General features: G+C 39.6%; 1 protein-coding gene across 6 annotated transcripts in view; it reads left to right on the top strand.

The window, feature by feature from the left end:
• LOC107589943 (disks large-associated protein 1-like) overlaps nucleotides 1-21,080 on the top strand; it is a 134,209-nt gene that overhangs the window by 33,258 nt on the left and 79,871 nt on the right. For 4 of the 6 annotated variants that reach the window (XM_016278525.1, XM_016278524.1, XM_016278520.1 and 1 more), the window contains exon 1: nucleotides 13,571-13,623. The exons of the other annotated variants lie outside the window; for them this stretch is intronic. The gene's annotated coding sequence lies outside the window, so the exon portion shown is untranslated. Of the gene's footprint in view, nucleotides 1-13,570; nucleotides 13,624-21,080 lie in introns of those variants that run through there. 6 annotated transcript variants of the gene reach the window in all.

Below are 21,080 nucleotides of genomic sequence, written 5' to 3' on the forward strand. Positions count from 1 at the left end.
AGAAAAGTCTTGTCTCATAAATGACGGAAAATTCTGTCAATGGCGGGAAAGCCTTGTCTCATAAATGACGGAAAATTCTGTCAGTGGCGGAAAAGCCTTGTCTCATAAATGACAGAAAATTCTGTCAGTGGCGGGAAAGCCTTGCCTCATAAATGACGGGAATTATGGGTTTGTAGTGGTTGCTGGGTTCTTAAAGATGTTTGCTTGGGCATTGCTGGTTGTTAGGGTTGTAGATGGTTGCTAAGTTGTTGCTGCAGTTTTCAATATGGCTTTTGCTAAGTGGTTGTTAGGAGTTGCTGAGGTATTCTAGATGGTGGCTAGGGTGTTGATATATGGCTGCTAGGGTTTTTTAGATGGTTGCCAATGTCTGGTCTCTACATATGGCACAGTATATGGGAAATTATAAGTATATGAAAAGCGAGTTATTGAATTATTATTTAACCAAGTTAAAATCATAAGTCTGGTAAAGTTTGATAAATATGACACACAATTATTGCCTTGTGCTCTTAAGTAGCCCAGCTTGGTGGCTGCCAAACAAATCCACACTGGAGTGCTGAGAAAATTTCACATGCAAATTTCTCCTGAGGCCACTTTTTGCTTACTCAACAGTGAGCTAAGCCTTTCCCAGCCTACCAGGTTCTCCTGAAGCTCTTTGATCCACATAGACACATTTAAAATGGCTTAAATCTTGTAATTTCTCGACCTCAGGTGTCAGAATGAAGGCTCAAAGTGCATTGCGGGATAGCCGCTCTGTCTTCCACATGAGCGCACAGCTGCCCAGCAGCGATTGTACCCAGTAGACTACAATTATGAGGGGGAAAAAAGCAATGGCATCTGAAAAGCTTTTGTCCCCAGAGACCTGATAGATATTGGATTGTACTCTTCCTGAGATGGCACGATTGTAGGTGTTCAACTGAATCACTGATAGCTGCTGATCCATCAGGAATGATTCCATGAGTGCTGTAATTGAGCTCATTACTTGAAGAGCATGCGAAAACCCAAGGAAAACCAAATATACCTAGTGCCTCTAACTGCTTACTGGTCTCGGATGACCTTTCTCTCTCCCTCTCTTTCCTGTTTAGCCCCGGCTGGCCTGAAATCTAAATCCAGTCCCTTTTTTTGTCAATAATTCACGGCCTTTTCACGGCCACTATAATCCTCTTTCGAAGGGCACGGCATAGACAATCAGCAAAACTTGATTGTGTATGTGTGTGTGCATGTTCATTTGTGTCTGTGTGTGTGTGTATACTCGGTTATCACCCATAATCCTCATGGATGCTGACTGTTCTAGATATGGGTCAGTTTGTTGCAGTCGAAGAGAAAAATGAGGTGAGAAAGCGACAGGAAGCAAAAGGGCACACATCACATTGTAGTTTTAAGACGACAATGTTATATGTAGTTTATAGTGTTTCTGTGAGCAATTTTGGTCTATAAATAAACTCTAAAACCATTTTTTATCCATCAGTAGACAATACATGTATTTTCACCAGAATGTAGTAAAAATAACATTTGAAATATTTTTGTATTAGACTCCTTTCTCTTGCTGAAGCTAATTTCATAGATAGAATTGTATGAATCAAAAATTAACGCACAATTAAATATTTACACACTTTTGAGATATAGCTTCACTGGACATTTTGTGTAGTTAAACATTCTGCTCAGAAGTGATATGCATCAAGTCATATTTCATACCAAGCTCTTCAAAGACACTATTGACTCTGTTAACCAAGTCAACTTTTGAAAAACCTTTAAAATGTATTGGTTTGGTGGAAATGTATGAAACTTTGTGACAATTTAAACAATTACAAATAAATTATTTTCAAATTAAATATTGAAATTGTTTATTTCACTCTTTGTTTAGATCATAATAGTTTTATTTTTTATGTAGCAATTCATGTTTTTATTATATATTTTCCTATTTCAAGATCAAAAGTCTAGTTCTGAAACAAGGGAATATATAAAAAAACATTTATGTAAATGTAGCTGATGAAGGAATGATAAAAAGTTTCAAAGACAATTTCTTCATATAACAAAATGAAAATCCATAGTTTTAATAAAAATCAACCCCTAGGACACGAAAGTTGAAAACACTTGATTGCATCTTCAATAACCTTCTTGCTCATTTTCCAACTGCACCAAGTTGTTCTGGTAGAATTACATTAGAATAAACTGTAGCTCAGCGTCTTGGTTTCTTGTTTCTGTTGAACTGCAGAGGTTGAGTATGCTGATGCATGTTAAAGTGGACAACTCAAGCGCTCAACTCGATCGTGAAGATAACACCACTGCACTGTAGATTTCAGATAAGGTGTCTTTTTGTTTCCTGTCACCCTATTCTCCCAGCACTCTCTCTATCTTTCCATCCCATCTATCTTTCTGTATATTTTGCATAGGTCATAGTCAATTTCTCCACTCTTTTTAATCCTTATTTTTGCATAATGATGCATAATTCATGGAGAGCATGTGAATATGAATGAGCATGGCAGTGTCATGGCATAAGAGTGAGTTTTTTTAGTGAAGTCATAAGGGTCACTAATGCGACGGACACCTCTTCAGACACGGCTGTCTGCAAACATGCCTACTGATACTCAATCTTCACTTTAGTCTGAGGGCAATGCTAAAGTTCATTTGCAATCCTCATTAAATGCACATTGAGAGTGTATCAGTTTTCCAGTTCTCCTCAGGGGCCAGGGTGAGAGTTTAAGTGGAAAAAAATGGATGTGGGGCAGAGAGATTGATGATGTGCGATAACTCCGTGTTGACTTCAGAGTATGTCTATTCAAAAATGTATTTTCCAATATAAATATACACTGAAAAATATATTCACTGAAGTTCAGGTGTAATAACTAGTCTGTTCTCCCTTTTTGTAAGTGTATTGTTATTGAGAGAAAAGTGTTTATATATAGTGCAAGGATTTATGGAAGATATTAGCCTAAAATCATGCACAGATGTGTACTGAAAATCCACAGAAAATTGGAAGCCATCTGGGCACCTTTGCCATACTATTTCCAATGTATGATGGGACATACTAATCTTATCCTAATCTCACATACTGCCTGTTTATATAGTATGTAGATAGTATCTCTCCTTTTAACAATTACTTCGTCTCTTTATTCAGATTTTCTGCATTTGTCTTTCTTACGTGAACTGTTCATAGGTTCTCAACATATTTTCCCAGGCTTCAGGTGTAGCCTGACCTTCAAGATACGTGTAAGACTTAAGCTCTATTTAGGTTGTCATGCGTTCATCTATAACCATATTTGTGAGACACCATCAGCCACCTAGTGTGTATAATAGCCATATGCATAGAAATAGGTGTTCATCTTTCCATGCATACCATGTGTTGTTGATGTTGATTGAACTTGTTGGTGGGAGCCCACAGCATGCTGACGGGGAGGTGTGAAGCTGGAGTGGATGATGTGTCCCAGCTGAGCGTGAAATTGAAATCGCTCCCAACAGCAGGGGCAAAAAGAGAGTGAGAAAGAAAGACAAAGGGAGACACAGACATACAGACATACAGACATACAGATAGATAGAGAGAGAGAGAGAGAGCGAGAGAGAGAGATGGAGCTTTTCATATTCGTGACACCGCCATACATACTTGTGTCTTCTGCGGCATAACAATGTGATCGTAGTTGTGACCATTAATCAATAGAAGTGATTTATCGGCTTGTTCCAATCATTTGGAACGTTCTTAGAAACTAAAGGTTTTTTGCGTCCATATTTAACCTCAAGGTATACAAGTTCCTGCACCCCCCTGACTCCAATATTCCAATATACTATAATTAAAGGGATAGTTCACCCAAAAATGTGAAGCATTAATTACTCACCCTCATGTCGTTCCAAACCCGTAAGACCTTCATTCATTTTCGGAACACAAATTAAGATATTTTTGATGAAATCCTAGAGCTTTCTGATCCTGCAAAGAAAGAAACACAAGGCCCAGAAAGGTAGTAAGGACATTGTTAAAATATCCCATGTGACATCAGTGCTTCAACTGTAATTTTATGAAGCTATGGGAATACTTTTTGTGTGCAAAGAAAACGAAAATAACTATATTCAACAATTTCTTCTCTTCCGTGTCAGTCTTCGATGCACATTCATGAGAGTACCACGACGCAATGAACCACTGATGTCACATGGACTATTTTAACAATGTCCTTTCTGGGCCTTGAATGTGGTAGTTGCATTTCTTTCTATGCAGGGTCAGAAAGCTCTAGGATTTCATCAAAAATATCTTAATTTGTTTTCCAAAGATGAACAAAGTTCTTACTGGTTTGGAAGGCCATGGGGGTGAATAATTAATGACAGAATTTTAATTTATGGGTGAATTATCCCTTTAATCAAACAACCATGTGGTAAACTTGACAGCTGTAGTTCCTTCATAAAATAAGCCATACAGGGGGAAAAAAAAAGCTGGTTGCCTCCATATTCGCTCAGCCCAAAAGTCCTGCCAATACTTCCTCCTAACTTAAACCACCATCTGTTTAGCTCATCCTCCATCTCACCTTGGGAACACCAAACATCCAATATCCATCTGCCGATGTTGTCATTCATTGTTACATATTTATGAAGTGTTCATATAGTGTTCATAATATGGAGGCCAAGGCAACACCTTGAATTCTTCTTGAATTCTGTCATGTTCCTCAAACCATTCCTGTATGAGCCTGTGAGTTATTGTTTCACATTATTTGTTTATGCATTTATATGTATTATATATTGTATAATGTTTATTGTTTTCCCCTAATAAGATAATGAGGTGGGCTGTACCACACGAATGTACCCAAGAGATCTGTGTTTTAGTCAGGCAGTGATGAGGTAGGGGTGTGGCCTATGGGGAAAGGGACACAGTTTTGAGACCGTGTTGGGGAGCGGTGTTGATCTCCGGCTTCAACTTTGATGTCGTCTTATTGTTATTCCAATAAATAATGACGTGAACGGAACACGCGTCGACTGTAATTCCTCGCACAAGGAAGGCCACCACATGAGTCTCAAAACTTCCTGAATTGTAAAGGGAAGAAGCTGGCATTCCTGCTGCAGCCGCATTGTACACAGAGACGCGGAGTCGCGGACATGGCGCAATCCGGAACTGCATGAGAAATCGCCGCTTCGTGAGTAATGTGCCGGTTGGCGAATTTATTTCACTTAAGCGCTTGGGAAAGCTCAGTATCGGCCCCGCTATGTGTAAGGTATGAAATGTTTGAAGATTGTGAAGATTGCTGAAGTGGTGAATCTTTGATGCTATACAGAGATATGAAGAAGGAAGGTCGGTGAGCAAATGAAAATAAAATGAAACTAAGGGAATGAACTGGGAGGAATAAGGATTACAGCCACAAAATGGCTGATGAGTCTGAGGATGCCAGAATGGGTGATCAAAATTTGAAAATATTAGGTGCTTCACGCAGAGGGAAGCTTAGTTCATGCACTCATAGAATGAATGATATAAGAGTTTTGATGGATGCAAATGAAAGCATTGGAACTGTGAAAGAGCGTTTGAAGGAGTTCAAAACAGCTCTTAATGACTTTATAAAGGCAAATGAACTTGTGCAAAACTTGTTATCAGAGGATGTAAAAGAAATGGAACGCATTGATTGGTTTGAGCCAAGGATGGCCACTTTTAATGACTTTTTGCATGAGGTTGATGTATGGACGAGTGCTTGTAGAGATCCACAATTAAGTGTACAACCAGAAGACATCATTTCAAATGTGTCAAAGGACTCGGTGAAATCAAAAAGTAATAATGGTTCAAAGGTATCATCTAAGGCATCTTCTAAAATTTCCTCAACACGTGTAAAAGTTCCTGCGGAAAAGGTTGCTTTGTTGGCCAAAGTTGAGGCCCTCAAATTGAAACATACATTGGAGAAACAAAAGTTTGAATTGCAAACAAAAATGGAAACTCTGGAACTTGAAACGGATTTAGCTGCTACGGATGCAAAATTAAAAGTCTTGGAGCTTTATGAAACATAGTCCAACGTGGAGTCTATGCAAAGCCATCGTGAAGCTCTTGAGCCTGGAAATGGAATGGATGATTATTTGCAGCAGCATTTAACAACAAAATCTTCTAAACTAAGCAGAGTTGGAGCAACATTATCTCCACTCACCTTTAAGGATCTGGGGGCAGTGCCTAAAACACCTTTGCAAAGATTTGTTCACAAGCCGCAAATAGAGGATGGAGACAATTTGGATCTGACTTCTCACCCATCCAAGGTGTCTGTTGCTCAGTTCTCAGCAAGCAATCACCCGTGTAATACTCCTACCGCCTCCTATAGTCAACAGCAAAATCCCGCAGTTATGAATCAGAAGATAGATGGTGTTGATATTACAACAATTATGCAAAAGCAAAGTGATTTGGCTGACCTCTTGGTGAATCAGCAAAGGCAAGCAGGTTTACCTAAAAAGGAGGTACCAGTTTTTGACGGCGATCCGTTAAAGTATAAATCTTGTCACAATAATTAGGAGTTTTCAGTTGTTCAATGCCACACTGAGCATCTTTGTCATCCGCCTTCTTTGATTATGATGTCGCCGCTGCAAAGCCATCGTGAAGCTCTTGAGCCTGGAAATGGAATGGATGATTATTTGCAGCAGCATTTAACAACAAAATCTTCTAAACTAAGCAGAGTTGGAGCAACATTATCTCCACTCACCTTTAAGGATCTGGGGGCAGTGCCTAAAACACCTTTGCAAAGATTTGTTCACAAGCCGCAAATAGAGGATGGAGACAATGTGGATCGGTCTTCTCACCCATGCAAGGTGTCTGCAGCTCGGTTCTCAGCAAGCAATCACCCGTGTAATACTCCTACCGCCTCCTATAGTCAACAGCAAAATCCCGCAGTTATGAATCAGAAGATAGATGGTGTTGATATTACAACAATTATGCAAAAGCAAAGTGATTTGGCTGACCTCTTGGTGAATCAGCAAAGGCAAGCAGGTTTACCTAAAAAGGAGGTACCAGTTTTTGACGGCGATCCGTTAAAGTATAAATCATTCATGCAAGCCTTTAAACATAATATTGAAGACAAGACCAATAACAATCAAGATCGACTGTATTTTTTAGAACAGTTCACAACAGGAAAACCGAAGGATTTGGTTAAAAATGGTTTCCATAGAAATACTGACGACGGTTACAAGGAAGCAATGCGACTTATTGAATACCATTTTGGAAATGAGTTCAAAATTATTAGTGCCTATGTTGAGAAGGCGCTTGATTGGAGTAATATACTGCCAGATGATGGGAAGGAATTACAAAGTTATGCCTTGTTTTTACGAGGCTGCTGTAATGCGGTACAAGACCTTTCCAGTATCTCAGAGTTGGATTTACCTTCCAACTTGAAGGTGATTGTTTCAAAGCTTCCTTATAAATTGAGAGAAAGCTGGAGATCATCAGTGTATGATATATGGGAACAAACTAAACAAAGGCCCAGATTCCAGGATCTGGTAATGTTTATTGAAAGGCATGCCAGAATTCTTCTAGACCCTGTTTTTGGGGATATACGTTATACTGCCTCAACTATCAAAATCTAGCAGCCCAGACTGGGACAGATGCAGTTCAAATCTAGCAGTAGAAAGAGTTTCGTCACAGCAATTTTGCCAGTCGATGCTAAACATGCAGATGCTAGAACTAATAAGGAGAAACCAGATTTTGGCAATTCTAGCAATATTCGAGCAGCATTTGAAAAACCTTGCTTTTTCTGTAAAGAGAACCATATAATGATAGCTTGTCATATGATCTCTAAAAGGCCCCATAAGGAGAAAGTTGAGTTTCTCAAGATCAATGGATTCTGTTTTGCTTGTCTTACAAAAGGGCACATGAGTAAAACATGTAAGAAGCGTGCAATCTGTTCTATTTGTAAAAGGAGACATCCCACAATTCTGCACTCGGAAGAGAACACAACTAAGATGTGTGTTGATTCGGTAAGAACGCAATATTCTCACAAAGGGGACAATGTCAGTCAGACAGAGGGGACAGAAGTTAATCCCAGCAATCCCATCACCATAGCGATGGTATCCATGGATCAAACAGGGGCTGGTGTTGCAGACTGCAAGCTAGCAATTGTACCTGTTAAAGTAAAGGCAAACAAAGGTAGTCATGTAATTTGTACGTGCGCCTTTTTAGATCCCGGAAGCTCTGCGACCTTCTGTACGGAAAGAATAATGGAGAAACTTTATGTAAATGGTGCAAAAACCAGCATCTTATTGAGAACTATGGGCCAGGAGAAACCAGTAAAGACGTACAGGTTAACTGGTCTGGAGGTGGGCAGTCTAAATGGCAATAGCTTTATAGAATTGCCGGAAGTTTTCACTCAAAGTTCAATTCCAGTGAGTCAAGAAAACATACTGAAGATGGAAAGAATAATGGAGAAACTTTATGTAAATGGTGCAAAAACCAGCATCTTATTGAGAACTATGGGCCAGGAGAAACCAGTAAAGACGTACAGGTTAACTGGTCTGGAGGTGGGCAGTCTAAATTGCAATAGCTTTATAGAATTGCCGGAAGTTTTCACTCAAAGTTCAATTCCAGTGAGTCAAGAAAACATACTGAAGAAGGATGACATTAGAAGATGGCCTTATTTGAATGATGTGCATCTAGACTCCATTGAGGCTGAGGTGAATCTCTTGATAGGAGTGAATGTTCCTAAGGCAACGGAGCCTCTCAAGGTCATTAACAGCCAAGCGGACGGACCTTATGCAATTCAAACATGCTTGGGATGGCTCATTAATGGTCCTTTGAGCAGTAGCTCTAATACGTATGGTATTCAATCATATATCACTTCTAACAGAATCTCGGTGGCCAGACTAGAGGGTTTGTTGATTGATCAATACAATCAAGAGTTCTCAGAATGGATGTACAGTGAAAAGAAGGAACTCTCATTTGAGGATAAGCAATTTTTGTCCATTGCAAATGATTCTATTAAGATGCAAGATGGTCATTATGAGTTACGACTCCCTTTTAAAAGAGATAATGTTAGCCTGCCGAATAATAGAGAAGTCGCTGAGCAAAGAATTCTTAGCCTTCTTAGAAGATTCAGGAAGGATGAATCATTCTTAAGAGATTATAAGGTCTTCATGAATGATATCCTAAAGAAGGGATATGTGGAAAAGGTGCCTGACAAGCAGCTTCACAGAAGGGATGGAAGATTGTGGTATATCTCACATCATGGGATATATCATAAGAGGAAAGGAAAGATCTGTGTGGTCTTCGATTGTACTTCTACCTTTCAGGGCACCTCTTTGAATTCTGAGCTATTGCAAGGGCCAGACCTTACGAATACACTTCTGGGTGTACTTCTCAGATTCCATCAGGATACTGTGGCGGTCATGGCGGACATTGAGGGAATGTTCCATCAGGTCAAAGTATCAAAGGAGGACAGAGATTTCCTGAGATTTTTGTGGTGGCCTGATGGGAACACGAATTATCCGTTATCAGATTATAGAATGACTGCACATCTCTTCGGGGCCGTTTCATCGCCGAGTTGTGCTAACTTCGCTCTTAAAAGGATTGCTGATGATAATGAAGGTAAAGCAAATGCTGAAGTGCTTAGTACAATAGTACAATAATTTTTATGTGGATGACTGCCTAAAATCTGTGCAGAATGAAAATTTGGCTGTGGATCTGGTACACGGACTTCGAACAACGTGTGCAACAGCTTGATTTAAGCTAACAAAATGGGTTAGCAGTAGTCGATCTGTTCTCACTACTATTCCAGAGGAGGACCGAACCAAAGATATTAAGAATCTAGATCTCGAGAAGGATAAATTGCCTATGGAAAGGGCGCTCGGCATACAATGGGACATGGAAACTGATGCTTTCTTCTTCAGAATCAGCCCGAATCCATATCATCTAATTAGCAGAAGAAACATCCTGTCAATAGTCAATTCGATTTATGACCCGTTTGGGTTTTTAGCACCATTAACTCTTCCAGCTAAAAGAATAGTTCAGGAGTTGTGCCGAATGAATTTTGGGTGGGATGAAGATATCCCTACTGGTCTTGCACATCAATGGAACAGCTGGTTGAGTGAGCTTGTGAAGTTGTCAGACTTCAACATAGACAGATGTCTTAAACCTCAAGGGTTTGAAGAACCTTCAGGTGTACAGCTGCATCACTTTTGTGATGCTAGTGAGGTTGGTTATGGTACAGCCAGCTATCTTAGGCTCATCAACAAGGAAGGACGCACTCATACAGCACTTGTGATGGGCAAGGCAAGGGTTGCTCCTCTCAAAACCATCACAATTCCAAGGATGGAACTTGCTGCCGCTGTTCTCGCAGTCCGTATTGACCGGATGCTGAAACAAGAACTTGAGCTGTCAACACTACAGTCATTCTTCTGGACCGATAGTACTTCTGTACTTAAGTATATTAACAATGACAACAGAAGGTTTTTGACATATGTAGCAAATCGAGTGAGCATCATATGAGATCTCTCACAAAAATTGCAATGGAAATATGTGCAGACAACTCTGAATCCTGCAGATGATGCTTCGCGAGGAGTAACAGCTAAAGCTTTTCTTAGTGGAGAACGATGGTTTAAAGGTCCAGATTTCCTGAGAGAGCCTGAAACAAACTGGCCGAATTCGAACCAAGTATCATATACTATGATGGACAACGATCCTGAACTCAAGAAAACGGTTGTCACATTCACTTCGACTGTCATATAGAAGGAGGATCCTCTCACCGGTTTTATTGGAAAGTTCTCATCCTGGGATCACCTGAAGAGGATGACCGCATGGATTCTGAAGGTCAAATTTGTTTTGGGATACCTGAGTAAAAGGAGGAAGGAAATGTTGTCGTCCGTCTCTACAAAGAATGGTCAAGACCAGCAACAGCAAGTGGATTATTTGATGTCCGAATGCAGAAAACAACTTTGTTCACAAACCTTATCCTTGGAGGATCTTGAATATGTAGAGAAGGCGCTTGTGATCTATACCCAACAGCGCTCCTTTAATGATGAAATAGTCTCCCTGAAGACGGGCAGATTTGTCAGGAGGAGCAGCAAGATCTACAAGTTAGACCCAGTCTTTAGGGATGACATATTAAGAGTTGGAGGAAGGCTAAGCAAGCTTACCATGCCTGAAGAAATCATACATCCTGCCATTCTCCCTAGTGATTGTCATTTGTCAAGATTACTCCTGAATCACATTCATTCCAAGGCAAGTCATTGTGGAAGGGGCCAAATATTGTCTATACTTCAAAAGAAATATTGGATCCTCAAGGCAAATTCTGCTGCAAGAAGAATCATTCGTGAATGTGTTTTATGCCAGCGATGGAATTCTTCTGCTTTACAACAGAAGATGGGAGATCTTCCCATCTGTGGTATTATGCCGGACTTACCCCCTTTTACTTATGTAGGACTAGATTATTTTGGACCCATAGAAGTAAGAATCTAGCAAAAAGATACGGCGCCATTTTTACATGCCTCATAAGCAGAGCAGTGCATCTTGAAGTAGTGTTCTCACTGGATACTAACTCCTGTATCTCAGCTCTACGGAGATTTATCTGTCGAAGAGGTCAAGTTAAGGAAATAGTCTCCGACAATGGGACGAGTTTTATAGCAGCAGAACGAGAGTTAGGAAGGGCATTGGCTCAACTCAATACTTTTAAGATTCAGAATACGATGCTAGATGTAGGCATTAAGTGGACATTCAATCCTCCATATGGCTCCCATCATGGCGGTGCATGGGAAAGACTCATTCGTCTTATAAAGAGGATGCTTTACTCGATCATCAGACAGCAGATTTTGGATGATGAGGGTCTGTTAACAGTACTCTGTGAGATAGAGTCTATTCTCAACTACCGACCTATTTCAGTAGTCTCCGAAGATGTCAAGGATCCCGAAGCCTTAACTCCTAACCATCTTCTATTACTAAAAGGCCAAGTTTCTCTGCCTCCTGGTGTCTTTAATGAGAATGACATCTATGTTAAAATGAGATGGAGACAGATACAATATATGGCTGATCTTTTTTGGAAAAGATGGACTAGGGAGTACCTTTCACTTATGCAAGAAAGGCAGAAGTGAAATGTAATAAAGAAGAATCTCAAGCAAAGAGATATAGTACTGATCATTGATAATACAGCACCACGAAATTCATGGCTTATGGGACGAATTGTGGATATCTTTCCAGACAAGAAAGGGATAGTTTGTCGAGTTCAAGTCAAAACAAAGAATGGTACTGTGGAAAGACCTATCACTAAGTTGTGTCTGCTGATGAACAACTTATGATCTAAGATTGGCCTTAGATCCATACTCATGAACTTTTATAATATGATGGACATTTCTCAGGCTCTTGATTGAACATTTAATAATTGCCAATTTTGGTCAATTAGGGGCCGGGATGTATGAGCCTGTGAGTTATTGTTTCACATTATTTGTTTATGCATTTATATGTATTATATATTGTATAATGTTTATTGTTTTCCCCTAATAAGATAATGAGGTGGGCTGTACCACACGAATGTACCCAAGAGATCTGTGTTTTAGTCAGGCAGTGATGAGGTAGGGGTGTGGCCTATGGGGAAAGGGACACAGTTTTGAGACCGTGTTGGGGAGCGGTGTTGATCTCCGGCTTCAACTTTGATGTCGTCTTATTGTTATTCCAATAAATAATGAAGTGAACAGAACACGCGTCAACTATAATTCCTCGCACAAGGAAGGCCACCACAATTCCTGAACAATTGTTGCAGTGTGTCAGGGTGCATTATCCTGCTGAAGTAGGCCGCTGCCATCAGGAAACACTGTTGCTATGAAGGGGTGTAAATGGTCTGTGACATCCACATGAATGCCAGGACCCAAGTTTTCCCAGCAGAACATTGCCCAGAGCATAACACCTCCTACGCTGGCCTGCCTTCTTCCCATAAGGCATCCTGCTGCTATCTTTTCCCCAGTTAAATATCGCACACAAACCCGACCATCCACCTGATCTAAAAGAAAGCATGATTTATCAGATCAGGCAACCTTCTTCTATTGTTTCATGGTCCAGTTCTGACGCTCACATCGCCAATGTAGGTTGTTTTTGTGGTGGATAGGCTTCATTATGAGCACTCTGAGACTGGTCTGCAGTTATGCCATACGCCAGTGTTTCCCAACACTGCTCATTTTGTATGTCTCCCTTATCTGACACACCCATTTCAGGTCCTGGAGTTTCTTCTAATGAGCTAATGAGTTGAATCAGGTGTGTTTGATTAGGGAGACACACAAAATGTGCAGGGTTGGGGGGCGCCCAGGACCAGGGTTGAGAAACACTGCCATACACTGTAAGCTGCAATGCATTGTCTTTTGTTGTAATGATATAATCAATGTTATTGACTTCACCTATCAGTGGATTTAATGTTGTGGCTGATCAGTGTATAGCATGAACAATGTTCAGATAATCCCAGCTAGGATGATATTAAGAACTGCAGTTGATTTTTATAGTTTTTTCCCCTCACAATATAGTTAATTGCTAAAGAAGCCAAAGCATCAGTGCACTATGACAGACGGTCTAAAACAGTGTGAGTGGAATGAAGTGACAGAGAGTGTTCTGCTCCGCTTTAGTTCAACTCCGGGTTTTCCATTTCACACATTACACTCATTGGTGAAAAAAGAATTAAACACAGCGAGGACAAGGATGAGTAAAAAGAGAGAATAAATCAGGTGAGTTGTATTTCCATCTCCTCTGAATAGTGCATTTCCCAGCGAATCATTTTCCATTGTCAAAATTGCTCCAGTGTACAGAAATATTTACTCCCTGAAAATTCCCAGAATGCTCTGTCAGAGCCAGACTATGCACTATATTCGCATACTATATGCGTTGTCAGGTATGCTTAAGTCTCCCAAGTCTTTGAGGGATGAGTTCAAATTTAAATGTATGAAGACAAAGCCTTATTTTCTGTCTTCAAACCAATTGTGTTTTTAATCTTTCATTCCTGATGTTCATGAAAGGGAAACTATATAAGTAACTATTATAATAACATTTAATTAAAGTTAAATATTAGATTACAAATACCTGTCCTTTTTATTTGTTTTTCTTTATTTATGTATGCACCTTTTTGTACTTATTATTATTTGGTGTTATGCATATTTCATAATGAATTTCATAAAGGCATGTTATAGAGTAATACTCTTGATTTAAAAACCAGCCAAAATTTAACAATCGAAAGTTATTTTGAGACACTGGTAGCTGCTTTAGTATACCTTTTTTCAACATTTATACAGTTTCTATCTTTGTTAGATAAAAAGAGAGTAAGATAACAAAGGAGATTAACCTGAAACCTAGTCAAATTAAATTACATGTTCACTTCTAGCCAGAGGTGTCATGCCTATTCAAAGTGAGGGGGCACGTGCCCCCTCAGATTTTTGAGCCAAGTGGATTTTGAATGCAACTTCCAAAAGACAAAAAAATAGCCAAATAATATTTTCTATATTTAATACAATCACACTGGCGTGATTATAACGGGACTTTAATGGTAGTTTTTGAGAGTGCTTGAACTAGACTGTCAGTGAAAATGTTCTTTGATAATGTAAATGTTCTTTGCTCTCTTTCTGTACAATGAAAGTGTTATGATTAATAGCCTAACTTGAAATGTTTTTATTCACATTAACTTTCAATGTTAAATTCACATTAAATATAAACTCAGTCGTATTAAAATATGTTATGGCATGACATCCATATCTGTTAACTAAGAAAACAGACAGGTTTTTATGCTTAGTTAATAGATTACATTATTAGGTTACTTTGACCATCGCCCACTATAGATCTACATAATCTAAAAGGTGAGAATCAAGATATTTCATGATATAGTTAATGCGTTTGGGGATGTTTCGAATAAAAATGAAAAATAAAAAATAAAATGTAAGTGCTGTTGTGGCTGCTGTGTGTCACATGACGACCCCCCCCCCCCCCCCACGCCCCCCCCCCCAAACATATAGTTAATGCGTTTGGGAATGTTTCGAATAAAAAAATAAATAAAATAAAATAAAACATGAGTGCTATTGTGGCTGCTGTGTGTCACATGGAGATGAACCTGAAACCTAGTGAAATAATGAGTGCATGACGCCCCTGCTACTCGCTATAGATTCCAGATGGTCGTATGTGCTCATCCACTCGTATCTGACATCACACAAGTACAGTGTTGCAAAAAATGTGTTGTACAACGAGGTTTCCAAAAGCAGATGTTTCTGTATCTGTAATTACTGATTTTCTAGAAATTGGGAAGTGTGGATAAGTCCTTAATTTGGAGCCATGAATGTAGTACAGCATGACATTTTTTTTCAGTACCCCATCTGGGTGCACACACACTCACTCTCTCTCTCTCTCTCCCTTGTAGTTTTATAACTGCCTTTAAAAGTCTGAAATTTGGCGGCAGAGCAGCTGTTGTGCCAAAGGATTTGATCAGGCAACTGTAGACCTAACTGTGCTGAACCTCCACAGCCTCCCACACCCACAGTCTTGTGAGAGAAAGAACATCTCACATCTACCTGATGAAAGATGAAGCACACTAAAAGAGATTTTTAATTAACTGCCAACCAAAACACAAACACACATATACATATACACACCTACCTGAGGGTTAAATTGACCTAGAATGTTCCATTACAGCGTTCCAGCACCTTCGACTGAAAGAAAACAAAAAACAAATATTTGCAGTTTATTTGTCAATCCATTCCGTTTCCTTTACACTGTATATATAATATATTTTATATGAGTTATTCCATAACATTTAGTTTTTATATGTGTACGACTGTTCAGAACTGTGCTATGTGCTGATTAGCATCTTTGAGCTAGGTTCAAAAGTATCTAAAATTGCCACTACTGAAACAGTCACTAGCAAAACATTTGGTGGGGGGGGGGGGGTTCCCATAAAATTGTCACTACCAAAACAATCACGACCGAAACATGTCATCATTGTTTCGGTAGTGACAAAATGGAACTCATAATCCTCATATTTGAGGGAATAGAACAAAAATGTTTGTACAGTTATGCATTTTTTTTTAAAATTTAGTATGTTTTAATAGAGTTTTAGTATGCAAGTTAAAATTCTGTAATGTAATGTGGTCACTACCAAAGCATTACTGTCACTACCGAAAATGTGCAGTCACTGCCGAAACATGGGATGTTTTTTCAAAAATAAAGTATACTGAATTATCAACTAAGATGTTATGATAGTTTTTGGTTCAATGTATATTCAAACTAATGAATCCTTAACTGAAATGAGTATGGTCAACTTTTTGCCTTTTACAAAGAAAAATTGGATTCAAAATACCAATCTCATAAATTACACTTAAAATATTGTTAAAAATGCAATTGTTATTGATTTACCTCTGAATTTTTTTTTTATAAAATAGCAAAAAAATATATATTTACAATGTAGATGTAAGCAAATATCTTAATAGGTCAATATAACCCTTCTAATTAAATTATTATTACTGTGATTCGGTAGTGACATATTTGGGGACAAATATTCCAAAACTTTCTGAAAATACAATATGAGTACAATATAATAACTGCACAATTACTACAAATGTGTACCTTGGATATTATAAAATAAAACTGCATACATACAATTCTTTTTTTTTTAAAGACAAATTTTTTTCAAGACGTTTCCAACTCTGACTTTGGACCAATTCTGTAGAATGGCCCATATATATTAATGCTTAATTTGTGTTTAATCGGCTTATATCAACTAGTGGTGCAACGGATCACAAAACTCACGGTTCAGATCATATTACGGATTTTGAGTCACGGATCGGATCATTTTTCGGATCAGCAAAAAAAAAAAAATTACTGAAAGCTTGCTTTAAGTACTTCTATACTTAACAAATATTAAATACAGATTAATCTTTGTTAGAGCTGTGGTGTTATTTGATTAGCAGACAGAAACCGGTATTTATTGGCTGCTGTCTCTTTAAAACCAAATCCACGGACCTAATTGTCACGGGTCGTGGTGCGGAGGAAGCACACGGAGAGGAAGTAATCCACGATACAGTCTTTAATTATCAAAACAAGAACAAAACACTTGGAAACAGAGCGAGACAACAACCACGATGTAACTTTAACGCAAGACAAGGGAACTGAGAAAACACAGGGCTTATAAACACATGGAACGTAAACAGGGAGAACAGAAACAGGTGAGGAGTAATCAATCAAAACAGGTGAACAGAATAAACGAGGATTAACTAAATGAGAACAGGAACTGAACCAAATAGGGGCAAACAGGAACTAAACAGAAACAAACATGTGACACTAATACTGACACACATCGGGGGTTTTTCTCAGCCGTTTACGTTCACTTAAGACTGTGTTTACTAAAATACTTGCCAAAATGGGTATTTTAACATAACTTTGTGTGTATGTGAAAGAGGAATCAATTCGCTGTTCACGTGGTGTCTCTCTCTCTCTGCGTGTGTGCGCCTCGGGTGTGTGCGGCAGCAGCTCAGAAAACTGCGTGCAAGTTAAAATTGCTTGAATGTGTAATCTGGCAAGACAAAATATGTGCAAATGATAAAGTTTAACTCTATGATGGTTAAACTTAACAGTTAATTCGCGAATCACATGCTTGTCGAACCGTGCAGCCTGATCGTACCATACGGATCACGGATCATCTATGATCCTTTGCACCCCTAATATCAACATATACAGTAATATATTTAAAGTTATAATTATAATTAGCTACTATTATAAGTAGTATCAATATTATATATAATTAGCGTGTGTGCCATATATGTAAGGGATAATCAATGGTTAGCCGTGCATTAAAGGATTTTAAATGCAAGACGTGGAGGTAAAGAACCGCCCGACGCGAAGCACTTTGCCTCCGCGAAGTGCATTTAAAATCTTTTAATGCATGGCTAGCCATTGATTATTGATTACATTATATTTCTCAGCAATGATCGATAATTAATTAAAATAAATGCTATAATTCATTCAAATAAATGTGGTTTTACCGCATTATTTCATCTTTGTGTCTGATTTGAAGCAGTCAGAATGCCAGCGCTAACGTACCGTAACTGACGAAAATAACTGTAATTTTTACCCTTCCGGTCAAATATTGAGCTGCAAAGAGCAATACTAGTCTATACTAGTAACTTGTCTATAACTTGGCAAATGACCATGGAATAAGCAGGATAATCAACGGTTTGCCGTGCATTAAAGGTTTTTAAATGCACTTCGCGGAGCCTCCACGTCGTGCATTTAAAATCCTTTAATGAACAACAAAGACACACACACAACATGCACACATACTAGTTAAAAAATATAATTATATAACAGTAGAGAAAAAGCAGCTTTGAGACAGCAGACACAAAGGATTATTTTCCAATTTTGTCTGTTCGCTGCAGTAGCTCTGAGGACGTCTCATGCTAACAGCTCCCATCAGCCTGTCTGCTGTCTGTGTCTAATATAACTGGAGACTCATGCTGGCAGGTAGGACGCTCAGAGAACAGGATTAGAGGATACAGGAGACAATCCATGTCGGACACACACACTGTGAAGTCCAGCTTCACTTCATTGTCTGAGAGGGATCAGACTAACCTTTGTGATGCAGGGCCTTTGCTTTTACAGTCGCTATGGCAGCCAGCCTGACTGCAGTGAGGGATGATGCTGTTTTGTGAGTTGTAGCAAAAGAATCAGTGGCTTTTTTGATGCCTTAGTTACTGTTACATTGCACGCAGACACACACATAGTGCTCCAACAATAGCTGCATGAACCCAAGCACCTCTGTCAGAGTGAAGCTTAGGGAACGCTTCTCTGGTGATGCTACCTATGAGCTGCTTCTCTGTCAGGTTTATGATTTGTGCATGATTTCTCATCACAATATGAGGCTACATCTATTTGCATAATTGAATAATTTGTCAAATACTTTTTGATTATTTGTCTTTAGTATAAATAGTATGTACATTGGTATATACGTGTATATTGTGTATGATATATTGACATTTAAGTAAACTGTACGTGTATTATATTTGGGCATGTAGACCGAGTAAAATACATTTTGATGTTATTTGTTTCATTTACAAAATCTTAGGAGAGTGGGGTTTTTAAAAAAAGGTAAAACATTCAAATATTTATTTGCATATTTGTACAAATTTAATAAAATAATAAAACAAACACTTATGGTCCCAGCATACTGGGGTATGAATAAGTGTCTTGTTAACTAAAACAAAAACAATTAAATATCACTTTTCAGTAACTGAAATACACACACATACAGCATATATTTTGAAAATATTTACATGTATTTACATGTATATATTTATATTCATAAAATGTATATATTATATATATATATATATATATACATATATTTAATACATAAACGTAACATATTTTTCTTAAATATATACATGCATGTGTGTGTATTTTGTCAGACTGTTTCTGTCTCTTGTGTTTTGTTCCCCATGTGCTCCATGTCCTGGTTTAGTTCCGTTTAGTTCCATTGATCCCAGGTGTGTCCCATTAGTTTCCTTCTTACTTTAACCCTGTGTTTCCCAGTGTCTGTCTTAAACGTCGATCCTCGTTCCTTCATGTGTGTTCCTTGGTTCATTTTTGCAAATAAAAATTTACTTTGGTTCATGGTGAATTCTCACTACGGCTCCTTCGCTCCTCGCTCCAACACAGTAGGCAACAGCGTGATAGAAGACCGGACCTAACAAAAAGTAAGCGGCGCCCCTTCTCCACGATTTAGTTTTTCGTCTTTTGAAAGTTTTTTTTGTTTTCTTTTGCTCCCCTCACGAAAATGGAGATAGCGGCACGCTTCATTGCGTTAGCCCGTTGAGATCCCCCCTTTCGTCGAGTATGCCAGGGAGTTCTGTGGGCTCACCGCGGCGACGGCTTTAGATGACGCCACCATCAACTCTTTGTTCTGGCACAGGGCCAATTACCATCGTACCGAGGACCTCCCAGACACCACGGGACTAAGCTGGAGGGAAAGGATCCTCCGGTATCTGGAGAGCGTACGGCCGCTCCGCAGACAAGCATGCCGTCTGCGCTGATGTCAAGCCCGCGGGCTGCGCCGTTCTCCCTTAACCAAAGGAGGAGGATGAGGAGAAAAAGACTGTTCTCCGCCCTCATCCTAGCCCCAGAGCTCGGTCCAGTGTCGGCTCCACTCCCCGAGTTTAGCCCAGCGAGGGCTCCAGTCCCCGAATTTAGCCCAGTGAGGGCTCCAGTCCCCGAGTTTAGCCCAGAGAGGATTCCAGTCCCCGAGTTTAGCCCAGAGAGGGCTCCAGTCCCCGAGTCTAGCACAGAAAGGGCTCCAGTTCCCATGTCCTGCCCAAGGAGGGCTCCAGTCCCCATGTCCTACTCAAGGAGGGCTCCAGTTTCCACGTCCAGCCCAAGGAGTGCTCCAGTCCACAAGTCAAGCCCAGGGATAGCCACAGTTCCCGAGTTAGGCCTATGGAGGGCCTCTGAAACCGACATTCTCCCCAAGGATTTTTTGGGGAGGGGGGTAGTAGGAGTCCGTCCATGGATGCCGGGCCGAGTGCCGAGGCCAGGCTCCCCGAACTCTCTATTCCGCCCGAAACGGGTGCCACTCTGGAGGCCTCCCGTCCAGTGGAAACCTGTCCTGAGAGGCCTCCAGAGCGCCCACCCCCTCCCTCCCCATTGGTTGTTATGAGGGGCATGGACGCGCCTTCCGGTAGGGGGGAGTAATGTCAGACTCTGTTTCTGTCTCTTGTGTTTTGTTCCCCACGTGCTCCATGTCCTGTTTTTTCCCCCGTGTTCCTCCTATGCCCTTATTTGGTCCTTCCCGTTCCTGTCCTTATTAATATCATTTGTTCCAGGTGTTCCCCGTTTAGTTCCATTGATCCCAGGTGTGTCCCATTAGTTTCCTTCTTACTTTAACCCTGTGTTTCCCAGTGTCTGGTGTGCTGTCTTAAAACGTCAATCCCCGTTCCTACGTGTGTGTTCCTTGGTTCCTTTTTGTAAATAAAGACTGTTCATGGTGAATTCTCCTACGTCTCCTTCGCTGCTCGCTCCGACACAGTAGGCAACAGTGTTACATATTTATATATACTTAATAAATATACACATACTATGTAAACAAAAACTCTTTTTTTAGATGCGATTTAATCGCGATTAATCGTTTGAGAGCACTAAAATATATACATATATATAT

The sequence above is a fragment of the Sinocyclocheilus grahami genome, unplaced genomic scaffold (assembly GCF_001515645.1).
Source record: "Sinocyclocheilus grahami isolate Dianchi unplaced genomic scaffold, SAMN03320097.WGS_v1.1 scaffold122.1, whole genome shotgun sequence".
Taxonomy (NCBI): domain Eukaryota; kingdom Metazoa; phylum Chordata; class Actinopteri; order Cypriniformes; family Cyprinidae; genus Sinocyclocheilus; species Sinocyclocheilus grahami.